This window comes from Diabrotica virgifera, chromosome 5 (assembly GCF_917563875.1).
Source record: "Diabrotica virgifera virgifera chromosome 5, PGI_DIABVI_V3a".
Classification (NCBI taxonomy): Eukaryota; Metazoa; Arthropoda; class Insecta; order Coleoptera; family Chrysomelidae; genus Diabrotica; species Diabrotica virgifera.
Window position 1 is genome coordinate 180,855,612 of NC_065447.1, and position 14,538 is coordinate 180,870,149.

The following is a 14,538-nucleotide window of genomic DNA, read 5'->3' on the forward strand; positions in this document are numbered from 1 at the left end:
CAGATTATATATCAGCGGTGAAATTATACATCCCTGTATCACTCCCCTTAAGACTTTTACCTGATCTGTATATTCTCCATCTATTCGGAGCACTGCTGATTGATTCCAATACAGGTTAGCTATTATTTTCAGGTCTCTTCCGTCAATCCCTGTTCTCTTCAGCACTTCCATCATTTGTTCATGCCTGTCTCTACCGAAAGACTTCTTGTTAGTCAATCAGCATAAAAAACATCACAGCTCACATCACTTCATTTCTGAAAAAACACTTGCAAGCTAAATAAAGCCTCCCTCGTACCAACGGCGCTCACAAATCCAAACTGATTGGGCGCAATTTGTTCTTCGCATTTTTGGTAAATTCTATTGTGGAAGACTTTTAAAAATAAAATGAGTGAAAAAAATTTCGACAACGAAATTTCTTCCCGTTTCGTTATTGTCCAATTCAGTCTTCTTGCGAAGCCTCTTTAAAAAGGAATAGGTTCCGAAACATCAGGTGTCAGAGGATGGAAAGAGACTCGAATTGAATTAAAACGAAACGATTATTTTCTTTCTTTTAAAAATAGCTTGAGCAGATGGCTCATTAGGCTTATGGTCCTATAGTATTCACAAACTTGTACTTCTGGTTTTTTTGGGAACGGTACGAACTCAGATTTGAGCAACTCCGCTGGTATTTTTCCTGCCTTGTATAGGTCATTGAATATTTCAGCTATCATCTTTATTCGTCGATCGGATAGCTCAGTGCGACCAGCGGCTGACCCACACTTCACTTCACCTTGAGGTATGTGAGTTCAAGCCCAGCCCAGGCCATCGGAAAAACAAAAAGGCTAACGCGCCAGTATAAAATTCTAAATATGAGTATGGCGCTTAGACTGGAATATGCGGGCATCTGATCGACCTATAAAGGAGCAGTATGGCAAGGGATAAGGGCTTGCGGCTCGATGATACTCCCCCGTAGATCCCTACCGAAGGGCGTTGACGCCTAAGAACGGTGTAATACATACATCTTTATTCGTTCTGCATCTAATAGCTTCAGCAATTCTGCAGGAATTTTAGCAAGTTCAGGTGCGTTTTCATCCTTTATTTGTCTGATCGTTGCCATTACTTCTTCTGGTAGGATTTCGGGACCTGAATTCTCTTCAATAGTGGGCTTTTTTCCTGTTCTAAGGTCGTAGAAAAGTTTCCTTAAATATTTTTCCCATACTTTCTTTTATCTTCATCTGTATCTTTTTTTACAATGATTTGCCCTACCTATTGTCTGTTCTTTAACTCGAAGCTGTTTACTGACAAGTGGAGGACTACTTATTCCGGTAGTTAGTTACATGGTTATTTACTAGTCCCAATATCTGGACTATCACCTTCGACGTATTCACCGTTTGGGATATTCTTCTCATCCTTCTTCATCACCGTCGTGGTCTTCATCTTTAACAGAGTGCTATCAGTCGGGTAAGCTTAACCGTGGTTTTTGTTGAGGTGCTACTCCTATTTATCTGTTCTTTTTGCGGGCTTGGGACAAGCTACATCGGGAGTAGAGCTACTCACTTCAACCAATTTCAGGCAGAGTTCCTAATCCCTAACTATTGCTTTATATTATATACAGGGTGTAACAAAACGGCAGGTCATAAATTAAGTCACATATTCTGGGACCAAAAATAGTTCGATTTAACCTAATTTACCTTAGAGTACTAAGGTGCACATAAAAAAGTTATAGCCTTTTGAAGTTACAAAATGAAAATGGATTTTTTTCAATAAATCTAAAATTGTTAGAGATTTTTTATATATATCGAAAACTGTCCAATATGCACATATTGGGCATATGGCATTCTTATGGCAGGCATATTTAAAAAAAAATAACAGTGAAATGTGTGCAACCAAAAAAAATTTATGGGTGTTTTGTTCCCTTAAACCGCCCTCCCCCCTTTGATGTATGTTCCAAGTCAATTATTACTGCGGTACCATCCATTAGTTAATCACAATAATTTTAAAAAAATTTTGTTTCTTATTATTTTTTCAATAAGCTAGTTTCTATCGAGATGCGGCTTCTTTTTTAGTATATGTTTGGATAACAATTTTATCAGGATTTTGTTCCTTTAAAACCACTGTTTTTGTACTTTTTTATGTACATATTTGTAAGGTAAGTAAGTTCAATCGAACTAGTTTTGGTCCCAGAATATGTGATTTAATTTATGACCTGCCTGTTTGTTGTATGTTGACACCCTGTATATAACATTAAAATGACCTCAAATATTGTAATACTGTAATCTATCCTAATTATCTGGGTACGTCTCCTAATTTATTGTTCAAAGGTTTTATCATGGTGAGTCTACAGTTAGCAATATTATGATGTTAACCAAAAATTCCACCAATATCGTATAACTTTGCTTGTACATTTCTACAACTTCTATTTAATAATACAGTAATACGTTGTATAATAAGTTGATTTGATTGATTATTACGTTTTCTATAATAATTACTTTCTCAAATTATAGAATCGTATTGACTGGTCTATTTTCAAATATCAGGATTTGTTCAAATTTATTAATGCCATTCATGTTTTGTAAGGATTTAAATCAAACTTTGCTTGGCCTAAGTGCTTTCTGATTTTGACAACTCAAAGATTAAGATGACAAAAATAAAAAACGATCGCGGTAAGCTTAAAATGTAAAAAAGTTTTTCACATTCGACGGGAGTGTAAAAAATGTTTGTCTAGAGTCTAGATGATTTTTTGTATAGCAAAAAATTTAAACTTTTAATTTTTTTTTTAATTACAGTCATAGTTCAGGCTGTATCGTCGCTCCCGTTAGGTAAATTATTCCGATTCGATTTTTTTGCACACGCTTACTAAAAAGAGGTCCTTATAACAAATCCACAAAGTTCCAGGCGGTACCGGGGTCGAAAAATTGTTAAAACAATTTTTTTTAAACAAATTCACAAAAATATTTTTTTACGTCAAACATTTTTTTAGATCACTTCGGTAATTATGAGCAAAAAAGGTCTCTTGTGATTTTTTTCTAAAATTGATTGTTGTCGAGTTATACGGGATTTAAAATTTGAAAAATGCGAAAATGGCCATTTTCAAGGCTCAATACCCCGGTTAAAAATATTTATTTTGGAAGTCAGAAAGCGACCAAATCAAAGTGTAAAGCCCTGTCTACAAGGTCCTGAAGAAATTTTTGTCATTATGTTATTAATAAGCTATTAGTTTTAACTATTAAAAAATAGCCTATATTAGGCAGCCGTCAATGGTGAGTGCGAAAGAGATGCACCATTTCGGCCGTCCAATGGACCATCTCACTCGCACTCACATTGACGCCCGGCTCAATACACGCTTAGCGCTCATTGCTGATAATTTATTAATTGTTGTTATTTAACTTATCAAAATGTAAATTATTAACATTTAACACAAATAAAAACCCTTTTCATTATATATATTTTATGCAAAATTCACAGTTAGAAAGAGTGACTTCTGTATGTGACCTCGGCATTTGTTTTCAAAATGATTTGAAATTTAATCAGCACATAAATAATATTGCTAAAAAATCGCACCAGTTACTAGGTTTTTTTAAAGAGGACAACATATGCATTTACAAACACTGAAATAATACAATATTTATATTTTTCTCTAGTGCGTAGTAAACTTGAATTTGCTAATGTAATATGGAATCCTACACAGCTAAATTTAAACCGTTCTATAGAAGTAGTCCAAAACAAATTTTTAAAATATTTGTACTTTAAAAAACATAGAACCAATCCCGAATATGCTACATATGATCCTATCAGAAAAGAATTTGGTATAATAAAACTTGAGTATAGAAGAAGAGTTTTTGCCATTAAGTTTCTTTTTAAAATATTGAATTATTTAATCGATAGCTCCTATCTTATGTCTCAAATAAACCTTTATGTAAAACCACGTAGTATACACCCTCGTCAACAAACTTTTTTGGTAAATGATGATAGACCGATAACTCGACTATGTCATATACACAATGACTTCTTTTTTTCTGTAAATATATTTGACACAAATCTACCAAAATTTAAGCGTGAAATCAAAGGGATATACACTAATGATTAAATGTTGTCACATTAGTACCTCACTCTTAATATTATCACATACTTATGTTGAATATTTTATTTTAAGTTTGTGTTAACATCTATATATATTTTCAAAAACAAAACATCAAAAACCAACCAAATATGTGGGTAAATACTTGCTGTCTTGGTGAGCTCCCTATGCATGAATAGGTATACGCAGGTTATTTCTGTTCTTGATATATTGCTTGTATTCAAGAAACTAGGTGGAAAGGACAAAGGGCGAAAGAACTAGGTGATGGATATAAATTGTGGTATGTAGGGAGTAGTAACACTAGAAATGGAGTTGGTATAATTGCTGATAGTGAAATGAAAGATAACGTAGTAGAAGTTGTAAGAACGAGTGATAGAATGATGTCAGTGAAATTTGTAATTGATAAAGAGGTATTGAATGTTGTGTGTGTGTATGCTCCTCAAACAGGTCTGGGTGAGAATGAAAGAAGAGCTTTCTATGATCAATTGGGAGACATACTGAGTGATATTCCAGCGGAGGAGAAAGTTATAATAGGAGGTGATTTCAATGCACATGTGGGCCAAGCCAAGACAGGATATGAAACAATACATGGGGGATTAGGCTTTGGAACTAGAAATGAAGCTGGAGATGACATGCTAGAATTAGCAACAGCATTGGATATGGCGATTGTTAACACATTCTTTAAAAAGAGAGAAACTCAACTTATTACCTACAAAAGTGGACAACATCAATCCCAAATAGACTACTTCATGATAAGGAAAGAAGACATACGTGAATGCAAGGACTGCAAGGTAATAGTTAGTGAGACAGTAAGCCAACAACATAAGCTGCTTGTTCTGGACATCGAAGTAAAAAGCGAAACTAAACAAAAATATCGGAGAGGACCACAAAAAATCAAGTGGTGGATGCTAAAAGATGAGAAGGAAGGTCTATTCAGGGAAAGAATAGTAGAAAAAATATGTTGGAACATGAAAGGAAGCCCTAACACAATTTGGAGAAAAATGGCCAATATTATTAGAGAGACGGCTATTGAAATATTTGGGAAAACGTCAGGAAAGAAGTTTGAAGATAAAGAGACTTGGTGGTGGTCAAATGAAGTACAAGGAAAAATAAAAGAGAAGAGAAAATTATATAAAAAGTGGCAAGAAACCAGATCGGACATAGATCTTCAAAACTATATGGTCGCCAAAAAGGAAGCGAAAGTAGCAGTAGCAAAAGCTAAAGCAGAAGCGTATTCAAACCTATACGATCAACTTGATACCAGGGAAGGCGAAGCGAAGATATATAAAATAGCCAAACAGAGAGCAAAGAAAGCAAAAGATTTTAATCAGATTAGATGTATCCGAGATGAAAATAATAAAATACTAGTTCACGAAAGGGATGTCAAAAAGAGATGGAGAAAGTACTTTGACAGCTTATTAAATGAAGAATTTGACAGACAGCCTGTAGAGTCAACGGAGACAGTAGCAGCAATGGTCACCAAAATAACCAATGAGGAAGTGGCTCAAGCGCTTCAAAAAATAAAGAAAGGAAAAGCGGTAGGACCAGATGATATTCCTGGGGAAGTATGGAGAGCATTGGGAGAGACAGGAACAAGGTGGCTAGCAGGTCTATTTAATAGAATTATGGAAGTTGGACAAATGCCAGACGAATGGAGAAGCAGTATACTGGTACCTGTTTACAAAAACAAGGGAGATATACAACAATGTACAAACTACAGGGCTATAAAACTGCTTAGCCACACCATGAAAATATGGGAAAGAGTAATTGATAGACGGATACGTGAAGAGACCGAAATATCCGAGAATCAATTTGGCTTTATGCAGGGTAGATCAACAACAGATGCAATTTTCACTATAAGGCAGTTGATGGAAAAATACAGGAGTAAAGAAACAAACGCTCATATGGTATTCATTGATCTTGAGAAAGCATATGATAGAGTTCCTCGAGAGATTCTGTGGTGGGCACTCAATAAGAAAGGAGTCCCTGGTAAATATGTAAAGATTGTGAGGGATATGTATGAGGGAGTAACGACTAGTGTTAGGACAGGTGTGGGAGAGACTGATAAATTTCATGTGAAAGTAGGATTGCATCAAGGTTCTGTGCTTAGTCCGTATTTATTCTCATTAGTTTTGGACCAGATAACAGCGAAAATACAGGGTAACATTCCATGGTGCTTAATGTATGCTGATGATGTCGTGTTAGTAGGAAATAGTGAAAGAGACTTAGAACAAAAACTGGAACAGTGGAGACAAGCTCTGGAGGAAAAAGGTTTAAAACTTAGTAGGACAAAAACAGAGTATTTGGAATGTTCATTTAAAGATGGAGCTACTACAAATAAAATGGTATCTTTGGATGGTGAAATGATTGTAAAAAGCAATAGTTTTAAGTACCTAGGATCGGTATTACAGAGTAATGGAGAAATAGATGGAGATGCATGCAGTAGAATTAGGGCTGGATGGATGAAGTGGAAAGAAGCGAGTGGTGTGTTGTGTGACAGAAAAATTCCAATGAAGCTGAAGGGAAAATTCTATAAAACAGCCATAAGACCAGCTATGATGTACGGAACTGAATGTTGGGCAGTGAAAAAGAAAGAGGAACAGCGAATGCATGTGGCGGAAATGAGAATGCTTAGATGGATGAGTGGAGTGACAAAGAAGGATAAAATTAGAAATGAGTATATTAGGGGAAGTCTAGGTGTGGCACCAATTGATGCCAAAATGAGAGAGCATAGGTTAAGATGGTTTGGTCATGTTCAACGTCGAGACGTTAACCACCCAATACGAAGAATAGCTGAAGTGCAGATTCCTGGAAGGAGTAGGAGAGGAAGACCAAAGAAGACCTGGGGGGAGACGATAAGGCAGGACATGTTGGTAAAGGGGATTAACATTGATATTGCCCAAGATAGAATTGTGTGGAGAAATGCAATTAGGGAAGCCGACCCCGCATAGGGATAAGGCAAAGAGAATGATGATGAATTTCTGTTCTTGATATAAATGCACTTTTTTTTTTCTTTTTTTTATTATTAAACGTTTTTTTTTTGTTTTTTTTTCTATATGTATACGTTTACACCTTATAATATTCATAATATTTAAGTTCTTTACGTTTTTCCTTTTTTTTTGTTATTTGATTTCAATATTATCGTTGTAATAATATATAGAAACATGTAATTAGGCTTTGCCTGTTTGTTTCTTAAATAAATAAATAAATAAATAAATAATTAAAAATAACATCTTGGTATTAAAATAATGACAGAAAATTCTTCAGGACCTTGTAGAGGGGGCTTTAGTCTTTGATTTGGTCAGTTTCTGACTTTCATTGTAATTATTTTTAACCGAGTTATTAAGCCTTGAAAGTGTTATTTTTCCGTTTTTCATATTTTAAATCGCATATAACTCTATAAAAATCAATTTTAGAGAAAAATCACAGGAGACTCTTTTGCTCCGAATAATCTAAAAAAAATTGTCCGAAGTGAAAAATATTTTTTGTGAAAAACAAAAATATTTAAATAATTTTCCGGCCACGGTACCACCTTTGTACCCTGTGGATTTGTCATAAGGACCTCTATTTTTGAGTAAGTTTTTACCAAAAGATCGAATCGGGATAATTCACCTAACGGGGGGCGACGATACAGCCCTGGCTAAAAAGAGGTTTATTAAAACAGATTGGTTCGGTCGAATTTAACCGAGTATTTTTTGTGAATGTTTTGGAACGTTCTGAAATATTTATTCATGCTAATTGAACAACGTTTAAAGTTTTTAATGATTTCTGCGGACAGAATTATTTTGAATTTTTTATTTGCCTGTAAGTTAATTTTATGGATGAAAATCGGTTTCTATGGGTAAACTAAGCGACACAACATTATTTTCTCTATTAATCAAGAAAGTAAGTACTTAAGAACGAAAGTAAATAAGCAGTAAGAACACCACAATTGTATCGCGAATCTGATAATTTATTCTTCCTTGTCTTAACCTTAATGTACGATTTGTAGTTAATGTTTTTTACTTACTATTTCCCTGTAAAATCTTTTCTGTAAAATTCTGTAAAACATTTCGTTACAGTTTATACCGTATGATGAAAATCAATTCAAATACGTCAGTTGAAAAGACTCCTAATCTCTACTGCAACGATGCAATTATTAGAATATTTTACAGGATTAAGACTGTTGATTTTTTAGTACAATTAACTTATTGAAATGTTCATTAAAATACAATAAAATTATAGAAATATTGCAATTGATAATCTTCAGCAATTATGCATTAATATACACTAACTGTGGGCAATAATATATACTATGATGATGCAATAATTTACACTAGATGGGCACTAAATTATTTACTAACGTTTTCGATGACTTTTAGAGTTATTTCACCAATTTCCATTCTGATCCATTCCTTCAACTCTTCTACAATATTCGAATGAATTTGATACACTTTGCTCTTCAAAAATTCCCCATAAAAGAAGTCTAACGAAGTCGAATCTGTAGACCGTGGTGCTTATTCGATAGATGCGCTTTTTCTTTTCGTTCTACATAAAGAAACGTTATTTAAGTATGCATGTTAGAGAAAAAGTCCTCTACTCACAGTACTTTAAATTGGTTTTATTACATTTAAAGTAAAATAGGGCGACCGGTTTCGCTGTGTACAAGTTATGCAGCATCGTCAGGCCCACAATAAACTAAGGCTAAACACATATAGCGTGTGCAAATAACAATGACAAAATGTATATAATGAATAATGATACAAACAGTTACTAAGGCAGTACAGATGACTTTATTAGTTAAAAATAGGTGTACTTTAATTTTAAGTATTGACTAGCTCCACTCTGATGTTGACTCTCGGAGTTGGTTTTGTAAAATTATGTATTTAGCAAATTGAAAAATGTGTGAAAAATTGAAAGTAAAAAAGTTTTTGCATGGTTTCATTTAGTTAACATTTACCATATATTTTCATTGAAACCATACAAAAACTTGTACTGATATGTAAGTATTTTCTCTTTTGCATCCTCTCCCTCTGTCTCTCTTTCACATTTTTTAATTTCTCAATTTTTCCAATTTGTTAAATAGGTACATTTTACAAAAACAGTCAACAACAAAATAAAGTTGGTCAACACTTAAAATTTATCTTCGAAATCTAATTTTAACTTAAATTACTATTTTAACTAATAAAGTCCTCTGTACTACCTTAATAACTGTTTGCATCGTGATAAATACTTTTCTCTGTCATTGTTATTTACATAAACTATATTATTATGTTTCTAGCCTTAGTTTCTTGTAGGCCTGACGATGCTGTATAATTTGTAAACCAAGGTAAAGGTGTAAAGGTGGGTACCAAGAGAAAAGCGAAAAGAAGAAGGCCGAAAAAATGTTGGATTGGTGGCATACGAAGATCTATGAGCGAAAGATCCCATGAGGACTGGAACAACCGTGAGAACTGGCACTTACGCATCGGACGACGCCGCAGGACGTTATAAGCCGACAATTTACAGTATGATGCAAATGAAAGGAGTACATTCGTTATTTCGCCAACCGGCGACATTAATGCCTGGTTGCACCAACAGATTTTAAGCTCCAGCTTAGCTAAGCTCTACTTACAGATATGGCCTCCTTGAATATCATTTACGTTACACAATAATTTTAGTTTCTTACCTTATTATCAATTGTATCTATTATTATATTATGGTATTCTTATTGTAATATATTATAATTACATTATACTAATACTTATGATATTCTCGACTTAAGCTTAAGATCTGTTGGTGCAACCGGGCCTAAAAAAAATCCCGAGGTAAGTTGATTTTTATTTTTAGATTTTGATAGTTTAGCATATACAGTGCGCACGTAAAGGTGGGAGTAAATTCATTTTCTCGAAAATGGACGATTTTGGAAAAATCCCGAAACATGTCAATTTTTATTTTTAAATTACGACTTTTTGGCATATATATCATACTAGTGACGTCACCCATCTGGGCGTGATGACGTCATCGATGATTTTTTAAATAAGAACAGAGATCGTGTGATAGCTCATTTGAAAGGTAATTCAATTCTCTATTTAGTAGTACAAACATTAATATAATTATTTATACAGAGTGTCCACAAAATATTTTTTTTGAATTAATTTTATTGACGTAAATAAAGAATGTCTGTAATTTATTTAATTCAAAATACATTTTACTGCTCTCAAAAAACAGAAAAAAATGAATATTTAATAAATAAATATTGTATTTGTTTAAATTAAATATTAATGCAGCCACCTGCCTGCCTCTTGACATATTGTACATTTAATTTAAGCGAAAAACGATGATTATTTTTTAAATAAACATTTTTTCTGAGAGCAGTAACATGTATTTTGAATTAAATAAGTTACATACACTCTTCTTTTTGTCAATAAATTTTTTTCAAAAATTTTTTTGGACACCCTGTATAAATAATGATGTTAATGTTTATACTACTGAATAGAGAATTGAATTACCTTTCAAATGAGCTATCACACGATTCCTATTCTCCTGAAAAAAATCATCGATGACGTCATCACGCCCAGATGGGTGACGTCAGTAGTATGATATATGCGCCAAAAGGTTGTAATTTAAAAATAAAAATTGACCTATTTCGGGATTTTTTTTTCAAAATCGTCCGTTCTCGAGAAAATGAATTAATTCCAACCTTTACGTGCTCACTGTATATTATCACACGCGTGACGTCATCTATCTGGGCGTGATGACGTAATCGATAATTTTTTTAATGTGTGCTAGCTCATTTGAGAGGTTATTCACTTCTCTATTCAGTAATGTAAACATTAACATAATTATTTATACAGGGTATCCAAAAACAATTATTTAATTTAAATTAATTGACAAAAAAAAGAATGTATGTAATTTATTTAATACAAAATACTTTTTACTGTTACCAGAAAACAGAAAAAAAATGTTTATTTGAAAAATAATTATTGCTTTTCGCTTAAATTCATTGTTCAAGCCAGCTCCCGTTAGGCACCTGCTTTTTGGAAGTTTGAACAATTAATTTAAGCGAAAAGCAATGTTAATTTTTCCAATAAACAATTTTTTGCTGTTTTCTGACAAAATTAAATGTATTTTAAATTAAATAAATTACATATATTCTTTTTTTTTGTCAATTAATTTAATATAAAAAAATTGTTTTTGGACACCCTGTATAAAAAAAATGTTATTGTTTATATTGTTGAACAGAGAATTGCATAACCTTTCAAATAAGCTAGCACAAGGCCCCTTTTCTTATTTAAAAAATCATCGATTACGTCATCACACCCAGATGGATGGTGTCACTTGTGTGATATATATGCCAAAATATCATAATTTAAAAATAAAAATCGAACTGTTTCGGGATTTTTTCGAGAAGTCGCCGGTTTACGAAATACCGAATTTATTCCTTTCATTTGCACCATACTGTATATAAGTATGTTATTTCGTACCTGAACGCCCTGAGCACCCATCCTGTTGGGGCTCCCCAGCAGGAACGGTTTACAGCAACAAGACCGAAATCATTAGACCGAAAGCAGTAGACCGAACTCATTAGACCGAAAAGCACTTTACCGAAAGCTCACTAGACCGAACAGCATTAGACCGAAAAACAGGAGACCGAAAAGCATTATATTGGTAGGGGAGCCCAAGCGGGGATTTTTGTAGTTACTCGAGCGCGTCAGATTATCACATGGGAAGAAATTTTTGCTACCCTGCAGATGTATCTCTACCATATATTGGCTTTTAGCACAGGGGCGTTCGTTAAGGGTGCCCCAAAAAATATTTATCTTTAAATACCCGAAATTATCAGATTAAGATAAAGTAAGTTAAGTACATGCAAAAGAGTGTATATTTAAAAACTCTGCCGATTTGAGCGAGGCGTAAGGAAATGGGTGAGTCAAAAAGTTTCACAAAAGAAGGGAATATTTCGCGAAATGAACGTCAGATCGAAAAACTACAAACTACGTGTTCAGTATTTTTAAAAAATCTATCGAAAGATACCAAACATGATATCCTACGGAGTGGGGTGGGGGGCAAATTTAAAATTTTAAATACAAATCCCGCGCTATTTCGCAAAATAAGCATCAGATCGGAAAACTGCAAAATACACTTATTTAATATTTTTGAAAAATCTATCGAATTGTACCAAACACCACCCCCGCCAGAGGTGGGGTGGGGGTTAGTTTAAAATCTTAAATAGGAGCCCCAAATTTCTATTGCAGATTTGAATTCTTTACGTAAAGTAAGCAACTTTTATTCGAAATATTTTTTCGAATTATGGACAAATGGCGCTATAGTTAAATAAAAAACGATTGCTGGAAAAAAAGTGAATTAAAAAATGGAAAGTCCCCACTCAAATGGAAAATTTTACTTAACTTTTCTTGGTTTTAGGACCTACTAATCACAACCCAATAGTGACTGCAAATTTAGCATACTTTCTTCCCCTACTATTATTGCTATTAGTTACATATTACAGGGTGCTCAAACAGGCTTGTAATCTGAGCAAGGGTAACATCAACCTCCCTTCACTCTTTATCCAGGCTTAGGACTGGCAGCACAAAGTACTGGCGAGTTTAAAAGTTGTTTTTTTGCTTTGTTTTTTGTTAATTTTTTTCTTTTTATTTGTTTTTGGTTTATTTTTTATTTAGTATGTACAATACTAAAAATAAAGAATACTAAAAATAGTTAAGAGTTTTTTTGCTTTGTTTTTTGTTTATTTTTTTGTTTTTGGTTTATTTTTTATTTATTATGTATAATACTAAAAATTAAATACAATATTAAAAATTAAATACTAAAAATAGTTTATAGGTTTTTTTGATAGTTGTTTTTTGTTTTTGGTTTTTTTTTATTTATTATGTACAACACTAAAAATTAAATAATAAAAATTAAAGTTATGTGAAATCCCCCTTAAATAATTAAGTATGTTACCATGAACATCAAAGTTACTGACAAGGCGTTTTAATCTGTCAGCTGAATCTCTATATTTTCTCTGGCTTGTGGGTGGTTGTTCGCCAGCTAAATATTGCTCTATCCTTAGTTCGTTTAAACTTTGTTCTCTCTGCAGTGCTTCTAAAAATTTCCAAATACTTGGATGATTTGCACAAATTTGGTTCTGAAAACCTCTATGCCATCCTTCCACCGAGTTATTTGTTTTCGGTAAATCGTCATTCACAGCTTCAAAACAATTCCACATACCATGGGGGAAAATAGGCGGGCGTCGTTGACGGCGTTGAGGGCGTCCAATCCACGTATCCTCAAAGTAATCTAGCACACCTTGAGCTTCTTCTGGAATAACATCTTCTTCGCACAACTGTTCAAATATATCCACTACGTTTACCTCAGCTACGAATGCTAGAGCAGGTAACAGTCGCATTGTTAAGGCAAAATCAGGTTCTGCTTCATATCGACGTTGAAGTCCTTGTGACTGGAATTGGCGGAAAAAGTCTGTGAAAAGTGGAAAAAGCATCCTCGTTGCCTGGTTTGCGGAAATGTTTCGGTCACAGCATTCATCATGGCTAATTCAAAGTCCATAAGTATACTGAGTGGTGAAACTGTTGGCGCAATGTTTTTCAATGCTGTAAGCAATCGAGTATACGTTCCTTGGGTTTTATTTGGTAGTAGTGTATATACTAATGGTATAGCATTGTTATAGTGCAAACCATGAATTGTATATAGTTGACAGAATATATGTGGTACAGTTTTAAACGTGCCATCGACGTACCAATGCATGGACTGAGCCAAAAGCCGCAAATTTGTTTGAGTGGAAAATATTAATATCCGATCTTCACTTGGTCCAGAATCAAACAATAGAAAATCTGCTCCATTTATGGTAATTTTATAATTATTTGGGATTGCAAGTTCTATCCGATTACCAGGAATAGCCGGAGCAGCGTCATGCTTTGTTCGAATGTTCCGTACGGCCCTTTTCAAGTTGTTCACTTTTGGCAGTTTTGCTGATGCTGCCTGCGATAATCCTATAGATACTTGGGATACTATAAAATGAGGAGCATCCTGGGTACGTCTTGCATTTTCTCTGATGTTTTCCATTACTCGAGCGGTTTCTATTTCTGCAGCATCACCCACATGGCAGTGTTGTCCTCTTTCTTGTGTAACATCATTGTCTACTGTTATAACACGAACACTACACTTGAATTTTTTATAATGTTGACATCTCCAGTATACGTTCATGCCAATTTCTTTGTGTTTGATGTACAAATGGCCATCTAACAGCAACTTACGATGACCCTTTAGACTTTCTATGTACTGCAAAACCATTTTTAACGTTGACTTTATATATACGTACTGCTACTATAAGATGTAGATTTAAAATGTCTTAAGGATGAGAAAATTCTTGTATACAACCGTCAAGATCATAAGCTTTTGTTGTTTATTCATTGTGATAACATAATTTTTGGTGTGCTTTATACCTGGGGTAATCGAAGGGTCAAATTTTACAGGAATTTTTGATACTGCACCGTAAAACAGGT